This window comes from Neovison vison, chromosome 13 (genome assembly GCF_020171115.1).
Source record: "Neovison vison isolate M4711 chromosome 13, ASM_NN_V1, whole genome shotgun sequence".
In the NCBI taxonomy this organism is placed as follows: domain Eukaryota; kingdom Metazoa; phylum Chordata; class Mammalia; order Carnivora; family Mustelidae; genus Neogale; species Neogale vison.
The window spans coordinates 47812161-47827039 of NC_058103.1; the positions used below are offsets into that span (position 1 = coordinate 47812161).

The following is a 14879-nucleotide window of genomic DNA, read 5'->3' on the forward strand; positions in this document are numbered from 1 at the left end:
GAAGAGGTCAGAGGGAGAAGCAGACTCCCACTGAGCAGAAAGCTTGATGCGGGACTCGATCCTGTGACCCAGGATCACGACCTGAGCCTAAGGCAGCCAACTGAGCCACCCAGGCGCCCCCAGTGATGGTTGCCTCTGCCTTTCAATGGAAGCACCCTGATGCACAGACTGTGATTTCCATACAACGCAGATTAAGAATCTGAACTTAAATGATACGTCACATTTTTTACTTTCATTGTGCTATCGGAAATTCTTATAGAAACTGGAGAAAACAATGTCACTAAGTACTTAGCTGGTCTGTATCCACATGTGGACTTGGGGGATTTGTCTCAGTTCATAAAACATCTTAAAACACCTTATTTTAAGCTGATAACAACTTAAATTTCAATTCCAAAGAATTCCTAAACTTTACATTTTACTTCTCCTCCCCCTCACAATTTAGGTTATCGCTGTTACAATCTACATATTTTTCATATTGTGTAACTAATAACAGATTCTTGTAGTTATGGTTATTTTTACTACATTCATGAATGTAAGCAAATTATGCACCACCATTACCATATCACACAATCTAGCTTTGACTACATATTTTCCATTACCAGTGAGTATTTATGATGTTAATCTGTGGGGGCTTGGGGGGAGGAGGAATATGGTCAATGTATAGCTGCTCCTCTTACCTTTCTACTGTGGTCTTTCTTGGTCTCTGTGGTAAAAGGGGATGCTTCTGCTTCACCTCCATGTTCTAGGATGCTACCTTGTTCATGGATAGTTATTAGTCATTGTTCTTGTGAGGGGAGTGAAGTCAGGAATGACCTATGTCGCCATCTTGAAGACATCCTCTCCGCACAGTTCCTGTCACCCTATGAAGCAAAAATGTTCTGTTTCCATATATCTTCTGAAGTCTAACCAGTAACTTTAACTACTGTTCCTTCCCATCCCAGAGGATGAGAGAGAATGCAGCAGTCTTTATCTTCAACACTTCATCAAGGCTTACTTACCTTATTAATAAAATCAAGCACTATGCAGTTTGTACCAAATCAACGGCTACCCAATTTTTCAACTTCTAAACAATATGACATAGAATTTACCGATGTAAATTGTCAAAAGATAACCTGAGGCATAGTAAAAATTTCAAGAGTTTATATGAGCAAAAATCAATTCCAGCAGGGCAGCACCAAACCAGAATTGGTTAGGAGCACTCTACCAACAGAAGCTCAATGAGGAACTTTTACAGAGAAACGGCAGAAGCAAAGTAAGGAAATTATTGACTGGCTCTATCTTGAAGTCAAGTTGGCTGTTTGTGATTGCTTGTCCTCAGCTTTCAATGCCATAACTTTGAGGCATTTACAGGCATAGGTTTTGGTTTGCTTATATAGGCCACCAGGCATTAGAGTTACCTCAAACTAACAGCCCCCTTGTTTAATTACTTTAACCACACATAATGCTAAAATGTAATACTCTTTCACTCACACATTATTTCACATCAACAAGTTCTTTCCCTAATTACATTGGAAACATTTTATACTCAAGGGTTATACATTTTACTTTTTAAGTTTTCCTATATCAAACCCCAAGAGAGTGCTAGATCATTTTTACACAGTGAAGTAGCCCGGTTCTCCAGATGTAAGTAAACTTATCACTAAATATTTAAGTAGCTAATGAGAACAAAAAAGGAGGGCAAAGAAGTTAAACTGGTAAAATTGGTGAAGCAGTCACCTCTCCTCCCCCACTGCTGATATGAAAAAAAGGGGCGGGGGTATGTCAGAACCATCCTCTAGTTCATTAAGATGGTGGGGACAAAATACAGAACCTTCAAAAGAGGCCTAGGATACAGTAGGATAAGTGATTGTCTAGAAGATTCTGAAATAGATGTGTCTAACAATCTGGGAGGGGTGTCCACTAAGAAGTGAAGAGGAAAAGAAGGAAAGTTTCTCTCAAGTGGAAGGAAGGTCAGCCACCTCAGGAGCTCAGTTCGTACTCCAGGACAAATGCTTGTGGTCCTACTAACCAGTAGAAGGGTCCTGGTCTCAAGGTCCACACGCAAGAAGAGTTATAGTAGAGGTGATAAGCAGTCCCCTCCATGGCAGGTGGACTTTCCAGGAGGGCTGCTGGGCGTGGCTTCTTCACACTGCAGTAGCCATGTTGTGGCCAGATAAGGAAATAGCCACTGAAGCTCCATATTGAGATACGAAACTTGGGAGACTTGCAAAGATGAGGGGAGGAGGAAATTCCTTGGAAGGATTGGTTAATCTTGATCTTATAAAGTGACCTATCCTGAAACTCAAGGGATTAATCAGGTCAGGATAAGCTAAACTTCAGAATTTCAGTGGCCTATCATAACAAAAGCTTCTCGGCCACTCATACCACAGTTTCCAAAGGAGGTTGGCCATGAGCTCTGCCTGCCGTGTTCACTCAGGCAGCTAGGCTGATAAAGGGTTCATCTCCCCACACATTTCAAAGCTCACCCAACGCTGGGAAGGGAATTATAGGAACTGTATACTGGCTTGTATATGTTCCTCCTGGAAGTGATGCATGTCACTTCTGCTCACATCTCATTGGTCAAGGTAAATCATGTGGCCAAAGCTAATTTTAGAAGGGCAGTGAGTACAGTCCTATCACGTGGGGGCAGGAGTGGGGAGCTATTTGTGAACAACAGTAATGAACCCACTGATACCATGGAAAATACCAGTTTCCCCCCAAAGCATTGATCTACCTATTCAGCATGGTGAAAATCTTTTCTCCATAAGTGTAACGAAAACTGATTGCCTGCTTGATTTCATACCACCATTGACTATCACCAAATATTAAATGAAAAGATTTGGATTTAAAACATGTTTTAATCTTATTCATAAATTTTACTACAATAAATGGTTAAATTGTAAATTCTCCTTAACTAATTCTTCCTAGAACACTCTAAGTAGGTAGTCCTCTTGTCCACTCTCATTTTATCCTGTAATTCCCTTCATAGACTTTACCAACATTTGTAACTACTCATTTTTCTATGTACTCATTTGTTTAAAAATTTTCAACAAGTAATATTGGTGTAAATCTTGTCCTAATTACAGAAGAGCTAAAATATAAAAATATCACTCTCTAAATATCACTCTAAATTTGCCATCCTTGGCTCATTACATACTGGTAGGGTACTCAATAAATCATGATTACTACCAGGCTGATGAGGATAGTAAATATAAGGGAAAACAGTTTTCTAAGGCCATTTCATGGAAAAACAAACAGAATTATGTATGTCGCTGAAACCTGAATTATTCACTAAATGAATTAGTTTATGATGAACTTGAGTTACTTAAAAAAAAAAAAAAAAGTTTTACACTCAATATCCTCTTGTTAAGGGTACAAGAATAGACTTTGGTCATACAGGTGCTGCAGACCCAGCAAAATCTCTCCGTTCCCTATAATGACTAGAAATATCAAAAGAATATTGGGAAGCATGGATGGCTCAGTTAGTTAAGCATCGGACTCTTGACTTCAGCTCAGATCATGATCTCAGGGTAATGACCTGAGCCCACCTCAGGCTCCACATACAGGGGAAAGCCTGCTTGAGAGTCTCTCTCCCTCCTCCACTGCCCTTCCCCTGACTTTCAAATAAACAAATAAATCTTAAAAAAAAAAAAAAAATACAGAAAACCCACATCAGCCCTGGAAAGCAGGAAAGAGTATCATCAGGACTTCATTGAATTTCTAATGGATTGCAGATAGAAGCAAATTAAAGGAAAGCCCTGGGTGGTGACTTGGAAACTTCCTTCTTGAAAAGAAGAAATAAGTGAAGGGAACTTGTACCCAAATGTTCATAGCAACATTACTCATACTAGCCAAAAGATAGAAACAGCTCAAGTGTCCATTAACAGACAAATGGATAAACAAAATGTAGTATTCATAAAATGAAATATTATTTGGCCATAAAGAAAATGAAGTATTGATACATGCTAAGCATGGGTGAACTTTTAAAACACTATGCTAAGTGAAAGAGGCATTCACTATGTGACTCCATTCATGTGAAAAGTCCAGAATAGGGAAATCTATGGACATGGAAAGTAAATTAGTTGTTGCTTTAGGAATTGGTGGGGGGAAGAGGGGAAAATAGCTAAAGGGTACATGTTTCTTTTTGAGATGATGAAAATGTTTTAAAATTGGCAGTAGTGGGACGCCTGGGTGGCTCAGTTGGTTAAGCAGCTGCCGTCGGCTCAGGTCATGATCCCAGCATCCTGGGATTGAGTCCCACATCGGGCTCCTTGCTCAGCAGGGAGCCTGCTTCTCCCTCTGCCTCTGCCTGCCATTCTGTCTGCCTGTGCTCGCTCTCTCCCCCTCTCTCTCTCTCTGATAAATAAATAAAATCTTAAAAAAAAAAATTGGCAGTAGTGACGGTTGCACATGTCTATGCATAGACTAAAAACCATGGAATTCTATACCTTAAACGGGTAAAGTACATGGTATATGAATTATATTTTAACAAAGCTGTTAAAAATTTAGGAGGAAGGGAAGGGAGCCTCAAGAAACCTTAGCGATACTTCTAAGTCTGGCTGAAGGTAAAAGGCAGCTGTAGGATAGATGAAGCCAGATCCCTTGAAACCTTCCTGATGCAGATGAAGAGCATTTGACAGCAACTACACAGAAGGCCTGGAGCCAAGTACAGCCAGAGCAAAGAGGAAGCGTACCAATCCCAGCTACCTCTCTAACGCTATGGAACTCTTTCTGATGTGTAGGCAAGAGGCAGGGCAGAAGGCTGGGCTAAAGAGCAAACAATATTCAGAAGCTGGCTTCTTGTGCAGTTGCTTTAAAAAACAGGGCAGAAACTACTGGAAAGAGTCTCACTTGGGATTGACCATGGCCTGAGTCTTTGGCCACTATTTAGCAGTCTTTGGCTAGTGTATGATGACACAGACGTGTTACCTCCATTCACACAGTCCCCTGGTTTGTGATCAGAGAGGAGGTATCTAATGACAGCCAGGCTCTAAGGGATCTTTGGCTACATAATTTTTCCAAACCCTTAGTAAATGTCTAATGTGTTTGTTTTGAGGAGGTTCTGCATGTCAATAATCATACCTAAATCTCTTTCCTACTCATAATTCCCAAACCTAATTTCTTTTTTTCCACTCTTTCTCAATTTAATGGTGGCAATTTGGGGAAGCTAGGAGTAAATACCACACTTTTAAGGAGTTCTTTGCCTTGGATTGAGTCTTGAAGGGTTTTAACTCCTCAAAATCGTCTTTCAACTTTTGAGCCCAAAGGCAATCAGCTTTTCCTACTTAAAAGCTCCAAAGTTCTAGTCTCTGTTTTCTTCTTTTCTTTCAAGCCAGGCAGTTATTACTTGGGATTTTGCTAAAACCTTACAAAATGTAGCCCCTGTCAACTACCACCCAGTACTCACATTCTTTTAGTCAATTTCTTCTCATAGAACTAAGAGCTCAGTGCCCACTCCCCAGCTATAAAAACAGTACTATATGGTTTAGCTTGGGGTTATGGTAGAACCCTCTTTCTTTCTTTTTTTTTTTTTTTTAAAGATTTTATTTATTTATTTGACAGACAGAAATCACAAGTAGATGGAGAGGCAGGCAGAGAGAGAGAAGCAGGCTTCCTGCTGAGCAGAGAGCCCGATGCGGGCCTCGATCCCAGGACCCTGAGATCATGACCTGAGCCGAAGGCAGCGGCTTAACCCACTGAGCCACCCAGGCGCCCAGAACCCTCTTTCTTTACCATTTTTTGCATTCATACACACTAGCTGTCATGACATTTGCATCTGAGTGGCTTTACATAGCCCAAGTTTATTTCGGCTTTACATAGCCCAAGTTTATTTCTCGCTCATATATAGTCCGGTAGACAGTAGTGGGGCTCTGCTCCACGTAATAATTCGGGGACTCAAACTATAGAGCCTGCCATTTCAGCTGTGGCTTACAAGGCTGCCGTGGAAACTGTCTGCAGATCAGATAGAGCAAAGGGGTCATGGCTTTGAAGTGCAAGAACTTCACTGTCACCATATTCTGTTAGAACTCAAGTCACATGCCCATGCTGACACCAAGGGAAACTGCAAATCCAGCAAGAGAACCAAAGGGGCATGGAGATGGCTACACAGTGTGTGAACTCATCCTATTAATTCCAGAGATTTTCAGATAGGTCTCAATGAAAATAGTGGCAAAATCTCTAGATTTTCAATAAGAGACAGTTAAATTGAAAAAGAAAAGTGATACAGAAAAGTTCAAAAAGACAAGGGTGACTACAGACATATCAAAAAAGTACACACACAAAAAGAAAGCAAGGGGACCTTCCTAGCATCAGATTAAAGGTAACAAGGCAATTGACATTAAACAGAAAAAGCACTTGAGGAAGTGATCTGCATCAGACTCTATAAAGTGATAACTGGCAGTGTAAGAAAAAAGATGGCCCGATGTATTATACTAGTAAAGTGTTCAACAGTCTACGTTTTCATTCCTGGTAGATGAGGAAGCCAAAAACAAAGATATGGGGTATTTGAACAATGTATTGAATAAAGTTAAACCAAAAATCACTCCCTTAAGTAACTGTTGGTCTAAATGATCAAAACCATTGTGTGATTTATATTCTTTAGGCCTCAGGGAACAGAGACTCACTCAAACGATCAGTCTGTGGGTGGTTGAACTGGCGGATGGACTTGTAATACAGGGAGTACCAGGGAAGTGGAATCTAACAGAAACACACCAACAGGAGCAAAGCTAGAATTGGGGGTCCTCCAGCATAGGCAGGAGGTGACCTAAGCAAGGGGCCGGCAGACTGACCATGTGGCTCTTGCTCTAGTTCTCCAGCATGAACCAACTCAGCTGTCTTCCACGGGCTGTTTCTTCCTGCACTCCACCAACTGGCGTCCTCCCTCTCCGTATCTTGCCTTTCTCTCACAGTTTCTGCTTTTTTAATGAATGTGCTAATTGCCTTTATAACCTCTCCATTCCTGCACTTCAAGACGGCTTCCATATTGTTCCTCAGGCTGTCTCTAACTCTGAGGATTTTTTAGTTCAAATTCTTAAGAAATGGAATCTCATTAACTAGCACATCCGTTGTTTAGGAGACCCCACCTTCAGTCCCTGGCCGGCCTGTGGACTCTCGGGGGCCCCTAAGTACTCCTCACCCAATAAGCAAAGAGAGAGGAGAGTATAAAACTGGATGCCTGAATGCTGCCCTTTCTGAAAAGACAGGGGCAGACTGCAAACTGGATAATAATTTGTTTAATGAACAAATGAAGAAACTGCTAGGATCAGGCGTTTGGCTAGATGCTATACATATTGTCTGCGACACCTATAAAATACCATGCCGTTTTCCAAAATTCACATTTACAGACATGGAATGAGACCCATGATATAATGGTAATTTAAAATATCCAATTGCAAAACAGGATTATTCTGTTCTCTGAAAAATAAAGTATTTGTATGCATAAGAAAAAAAATCCAATAAGATATATGAAATATGAACACGTTCAATCATGGTTTTCTCTCAGTAGCAGGTTTGGGGTAATTTTAATTTCTTCCTAAATCTTTCTGAAGTGTCTGCACATATCTAATATTAAGTTTATACTGGTATTCTTTTTTTACAATCAGGATAATAAAGCTATTTTTATTATGGGATGGGAAGCCTTAAAATATGCATACCTTTTGACCTAGTAAATCCATTTCAAAGAACTTCTAAGAGAATAATTGGAGTTATGCTCAAACATATTTTTATAAGAACACTTAAAGGGTTCTCCCGCCCTTTCTAAAAGGAGAAGCTATTTGACCTTTCAAGGCTCCACAGTTTGTCTATAAATGTGGCTGAAAAATGATCCTTTACATTTCCTTGACTGGTCTGAAGAAAATTCAGTAAAACAAGCTAACCACTGGTTTTGAGACCAAATAACCTAAAGATATAAGTGAGAATACCCCCACGGCATGGTCAGGGAAACAGACTCAGTGAATGCTCGATTCTTTACAGAGAAAAGCAATTTTTCTCATGCCAGTATCAGGAAGACATTTCTTTTTCCAGATATCAAGTATTCCTAAGCTTTTTTTTGTCATGAAAATTCATTTTGGAAAAGAATTTGAAACTAATTTTTTCAAAAGCATAAAAGACACATAACAACAATGTGATTCTCCACTGTATACTTAATATAAATTCCTCCTCCCTCCATCCCAAGATGTGTATCAGAAAGCTTGAGATGTGACCCATGATCAGCATTTTAACAAGCATGCCAGATGAATTTTATGGCAGTGGTTTTAAGATGACACTGTGAGAAATACTGCCTTAACATGCTGTCTCAAGCACAGACATTTACATTTTAACAAGAACCAAAGCCTCAGCTTAGAGGAATGAAGTTGATATCAATTTCTGGCAGCATAGTGGAAAACACACACACACACACACACAAATCCTGCATAAGATGTCTTTTAGCATCTTTTTAAACTGTTCAGAGAGCAAGACTTTCTCTGAGACCAAAAAAACAAACAAACAACAACAACAAAAAAAAACAAGAAGCCAGAGCATCTAGGTTCACTTTTGCCCTGAGGGATTTGCCAAACCCAGGGGAAACTAGGCATTAGTTCTTATCCACAAAGGGGTTCAGGGTAGAAGAGACAAAGTTCTTTACGGAAAGATAGCGGGGATTCTAAATAAGAGATCTCCACTGAAGCTGGGGTTCATCAGGGCTCCTCAGTTAAGTAGCCTAGGGAAAAAAAAAACCGCCCTCATTGCTGGATAGTGTAAAGAAAAGTACCTCTCTCAAACTGTGGGGATGGTGGGAAGGAGAAAAAGTCCCCTTGGGATATCCTTAACCACAAGCCATATTTTATGTGGCTTATGCTATCTAGGTCATCCAAAATGTCTTAAGGTGAATATTGGGATTAAAGCGGTTTGGGGTTAGTAGTTGACAGGAGCCAGACAGAAGCAAAGAGAAAATTCTCTGGGATGGAAACTATTTTGGGGGCACCTGGCTGACTCAGTCAGTAGAACATGCAACTCTTGATCAGGGTCATGAGTTCAAGCCCTAACTTGAAAATGGAGTCTACTCTTCGACAAAACAGGAAAAAATATACAGTGGAAAAAAGACAGTCTCTTCAATAAATGGTGCTGGGAAAACTGGACAGCTATATGTAGAAGATTGAAACTCGACCATTCTCTTACACCGTACACAAAGATCAACTCAAAATGGATAAAAGACCTCAACGTGAGACAGGAATCTATCAGAATCTTAGAGGAGAACATAGGCAGTAATCTCTTTGATATCAGCCACAGCAACCTCTTTCAAGATATGTCTCCAAAGGCAAAGGAAACAAAAGCGAAAATAAACTTCTGGGACTTCATCAAAATCAAAAGCTTCTGCACAGCAAAGGAAACAGTCAAAAAAACAAAGAGGCAACCCACGGAATGGGAGAAGATATTTGCAAATGACAGTACAGACAAAAGGTTGATATCCAGGATCTATAATGAACTCCTCAAACTCAACCCACACGAAACAGACAAACACATCAAAAAATGGGCAGAAGATATGAACAGACACTTCTCCAATCAAGAAATACAAATGGCTATCAGACACATGAAAAAATGCTCATCATCATTAGCCCTCAGGGAGATTCAAATTAAAACCACATTGAGATATCACCTTACACCAGTTAGAATGGCCAAAATTAACACAACAGGAAACAACATGTGTTGGAGAGGATGTGGAGAAAGGGGAACCCTCTTACACTGTTGGTGGGAATGCAAGTTGGTGCAGCCTCTTTGGAGAACAGTGTGGAGATTCCTCAAGAAATTAAAAATAGAGCTTCCCTACGACCCTGCAATTGCACTCCTGGGTATTTACCCCAAAGATACAGATGTCGTGAAAAGAAAGGCCATCTGTACCCCAATGTTTATAGCAGCAATGGCCACAGTCGCCAAACTATGGAAAGAACCAAGATGCCCTTCAACGGATGAATGGATAAGGAAGATGTGGTCCATATACACTATGGAGTATTATGCCTCCATCAGAAAGGACGAATATCCAACTTTAGTAGCAACATGGACGGGACTGGAAGAGATTATGCTGAGTGAAATCAGTCAAGCAGAGAGAGTCAATTATCATATGGTTTCACTCAATAGCATGGAGGACAAGGGGCGTTAGAGAGTAGTAGGGAATTTGGGTAAATTGGAAGGGGAGGTGAACCATGAGAGACTATGGACTCTGAAAAACAGTCTGAGGGGTTTGAAGTGGCGGGGGGGTGGGAGGTTGGGGTACCAGGTGGTGGGTATTATAGAGGGCACAGCTTGCATGGAGCACTGGGTGTGGTGAAAAAATAATGAATAATGTTTTTCGGAAAATAAATAAATTGGGGAAAAAGAAAAAAAAAAAAAAAAGAAAATGGAGTCTACTAAAAAGAAAAAAAAAAAAAAAAGCCACACAGGAAACCATTTTTGACCCACATGCAAAAAACTGGCAAAGATAGTTTTCAAAATATGGGCTCATATAAAAATCCCTCCTATATATAGAAATAGAGAAGATGTCAATATCATACTATCCTACCGTATCGACAAATCCTGATGGCTTGGTCTTTAACATATAAGCACAATTTCACCATCTCCATTTTCACCTCCCTCACCCTAGTTCAAATTATCATTATCTGTCACCTGTATTATATGTTTGGGCTCACAATTTTAGATATATGTGAACAAAGAATTCTAAAGCATGATCTTAAAATGATTTTACAAAAGCATCAAAAATGTAGAGCTATACATCCAACCAAAAAAAAAAAATGTGCAAGGCCTCCATAGGAAAAATTATAAATCGTTATTTCAAAGATAAAAAATAAATAAATATAAAGCTGAGATCACATTATGAATTGGTCAGTTCAATACTGTAAAGAGGCCATTATCCTAAAACCTATAAATTTGATGCAGTACAAATCAAAATCTCAAAAGATTTACTTTAAATTTTCCCTTTTGTGTGTGTGTATATGTATGTATGTGTGTGTGTATATATATATTTATATACAGCTTGTCTAGTTCTATACATAAACATATATGTTTTTGTATTTAAAATACATGTGGAAAAAGGAACCAATAGTACTGAGGGTCATCTTGATAAAAAAAAATTGGGCTGGAAGTAGAAGAATGTACCCAATCAGATGTCAAGAATTATTACATAGCTATATCAATTAAAACACTGAAATATGAATCAGGGATAAGTCAGAACTGAGTGTACCTGTTGTTTATGGCAGAGAGGGATCACAGAACAGAAAAGAAAGGATGGACTTTTAAAAAAAAATGGTCCTGGAGTATTTGGTTACCCATAAGGAAAACCAATCAAATGGCATCTCTTCTTCACAGCTTATGTGAAAATCAATTCCAGGTGAATTAGGAAGACTCATGTGAGAAAGACAATACTCTAACATTATAGAAAAAAATAGGAGACTATCTTTATGATTGTGAGATAGAAAAACAGGATGCTAAAAAGCATCAGCCATAAAGAAAAGCGTTGGCAAATATCAACTATATTAAAATTAAGTACTTCTGTATATTGAAGGACACCAAAAAGAAAATAAAGATGTGAAGGGATTAGAAGTCTGAAGACTGTACGCAAAGTAACCGCTTGAGCTAAAGCCGACCCGAAAATAAAGATGTAAGCCATCAACCAGAAGAAGGTATTTGTGACAAATACAACAGATAAAAATTTAATGTCCATACTACATAAAGAAATTTTACAAATTAAAAAAAAAAACAAAGCTTGAACAAACATTACTATACAGAAAATATACTAATGAACTTGGAAATAGTAGCTTACCTATAGTAAGAAAAATGCAAATTAAAACTACAGTACAGTAGTATTTCATGCCTACCAGGAAACCAAAAATTAAAAATTCTGAAAAGGTGATGATCAACAGGAAAATAGGGACTACAGTTTTCTCTGAAGGGGGAAGAGCCTGCAAAGGACTTTAAGGATAATGACAAATTATTTTTCAAACCAGATGTTTGGTATCATTATTTATTTTATCTTATACATGTTTTGTATACTAGTTTATCTTTCATTTGAAACCACTTTCTGCTATGATACACTCTTCAACAAAGTGAATCTCTATTAGGGTATTTCAAATTTTATAAGCAATTGGGAGAAAGATTTAAAAGGGATTTAGGGCATCTGGGTTGCTCCGTCAGTTAAGCATCTGTCCTGGGCTTAGGTCATGATCCCAGGATTCTGGGATGAAGTGTCCCCCCACCAACCCTGGTCTGGCTCCCTGCTCAGCCTGAAGTCTGCTTCTCCCTCCTCCCCTCTCCCTCTCCTTCCCCACCCCCATCTTGTGCTCTCTTGTGCCCTCTCTCAAATAAGTGCTCTCTCTCAACTAAATAACATCTTAAATAAATAAATAAAAGGGACTCAGAGAACCTTCTTTTCTCCCCAGCCTATGGGCATGAGGAATGTCTGCCTTGCCAGAGACAGTTCTCTCTAATTCTCCTATTCTCTCACTCTTTTTAAAACCCGTAAGTCAAGCAGAGAGAGTCAATTATCATATGGTTTCACTTATTTGTGGAGCATAACAAATATCATGGAGGACAAGGGGTGTTAGAGAGGAGAAGGGAGTTGGGGTAAATTGGAAGGGGAGGTGAATCACAAGAGACTATGGACTCTGAAAAACAATCTGAGGGGTTTGAAGTGGCGGGGGGGCAGGGTGGGAGGTTGGGGTAACAGGTGGTGGGTATTATAGAGGGCACGGATTGCATGGAGCACTGGGTGTGGTGAAAAAATAATGAATACTGTTTTTCTGAAAATAAATAAATTGGAAAACAAAAAACCCAGAGTTCAGATACACTCTCCCAGTCTCCTACCGCCTTTTGCATTCTTGCATTCTTTCCAAGGCTATAGCGGCCCATTTTACTCCAGTCTTTTTAAATGAACACAGTTTACCCGTGCAAGTTTGCCAAACACAGATGTAAGTGCCATTTAGCCTCAGCAGAATTTACCCAGACCTCAACCACTGAGTTTTCTGGTTACTCAAAGGCCCTCATTTTGGCCCCATTCCTTGGCTGCTGCCTTTTGCTCAGCTCAGGGGTGGGTAACCTGGCTGGGCCATGTGTTTTTGGCCCTGCCTCCTGCATTCCCCCCACCCCCAGCCTGGTTGTCTGACATTCATCTTCAGGCCTCATGACCCAGTGACCTCCACAGACAAACACCCTTGAAAGGAATAAGTCCAGCCCCATCAGGCACCCACATCACCACCCCAAATACTGTGGGAAGGAAGTGTGAAGAGAGCAGCTGCTTCAAAAATCACTCAAATATAGTGATTTCATATTAGTCTCATTCGTGTACCTCTGCCAGTGTTCCCCATTCCAGCCCTGTTGACATTAGCAAATTGAATATGACCACTGAATGTTCCAAACAACGGAAAAACTCTCCGGAGAAACTGATGACTGTTTTACTGTTGGCGTGAGCTTAGGGTAGGGCGGGCATTCCAGAGAAGCCCTCCAAGACACCACCTGATCTGATCCTCTTACTCTCAGAGTTCGAGATGTTCCTCACTGAGGGACCTTGCGTTTTACAGACTACTGCCCAAGGAACTTGTTGCTACAACAAAAACTCCCAAACCATGGAAACTGTTTGTAGCCGGCCAAACCCAAAGCGCAACTATATACAAAGTCTAAAAAATCAAGTTGCCTTAATCTTGCATTTTTGGCTTATTTTGCCTGGCCACATCCTCAAACCAAATGGGTTGAATTACTGGATGAGAAATAAATTTCATCCGTGGGAACTGTTGCTATTGTCACAGAAAACAAAGGGAAGGGGCTTCCCTGCCATGTCTTAGAGGAAGTGAAGTCACTGTTTTAGGATCAAAGGGAAGACTGACATTCCCGCCACAGGCAGAAGAGTGAAGCTGGTTGCTTTACTAGATTCCCTGTTAAAAGGTCTCTCATTATTTTCAATTCTCTTTTAAGAAACCATGTCCAGGGAAGCTTTTCTAAAGAAGTTTGAAAACGTGAATTTAAAGTGTTTAAGATGCATACAATTTTACTCAGTAGTGCCAGTTCTGGAAATAATTAGGAAAGTGCCCCCAAAGAATTATCTGCATGGAAAGTTAATGCTGTATCACTTTTAACAGTGAGGAGAAACAAAAACAAAAATAAAAAGACAACTTTAGATGCCCCACACAGGAAACTGGCTAAATAAATTACTGTATGGAAGACTCCTTGCAAAGCTCTACAGGTTCCTGGAGTGACCATAATTCTCTCTTCTTTACATAATCTTATTGTCTAATGCCCCATCATGCCGAGTTCAGGCAGCAGGCTCTCCTGAGTTAACCCACACACTTACACTCCCACTAGGTGAGTCGTATGCTCACCAGGAATCAGTTGTGTTCGTTCCCAAACCTGTTTATGCTAATCATTTTGACTGTAATTATGTAATTTGATTACGTAGCAGGTACATCAATGAAATGACAAAAAGATTTTTATTTCTCCAAACACTGGACTGAATGCTTTTAAAAAGACTGGATTGTGGCGCCTGGGTGGCTCAGTGGGTTAAAGCCTCTGCCTTTGGCTAAGGTCATGATCCCAGGGTCCTGGGATCGAGCCTCGAGTCGGGCTCTCTGCTCAGCAGGAAGCCTGCTTCCCCCTCTTTCTCTCTGACTGCCTCTCTACCTACTTGTGATCTCTCTCTCTCTGTCAAATAAATAAATAAAATCTTTTAAGAAGACTGGATTAAGTAAGCTGCCAAAACAAAACAACAAAAATAAAAACAAAAAAACGTTGAATTAAGTGACAGCAGACAGCTGTAAAATATTAAGGGAGAAACTGTCATGATGCCAAAGGCTTTTTTTTCTGGGTTGGCAAATATATTTTCACCTAAAATACATGGCTTAGGATAGGTTTTAAGTTAAAAGGTTTCAGGGGCACCTGGGTGG

The 14879-nt window shown here is 39.9% G+C and overlaps 1 long non-coding RNA gene across 1 annotated transcript in view; it reads right to left on the reverse strand.

Moving 5' to 3' along the window:
- Window positions 1–589: 589 nt before the first annotated feature.
- Window positions 590–14879, reverse strand: part of LOC122893914 — an 82620-nt gene continuing 68330 nt past the window's right edge. Inside the window, exon 4 of the long non-coding RNA XR_006381718.1 lies at window positions 590–860. This is a non-coding gene — a long non-coding RNA (uncharacterized LOC122893914). The remainder of the gene's footprint in view (window positions 861–14879) is intronic.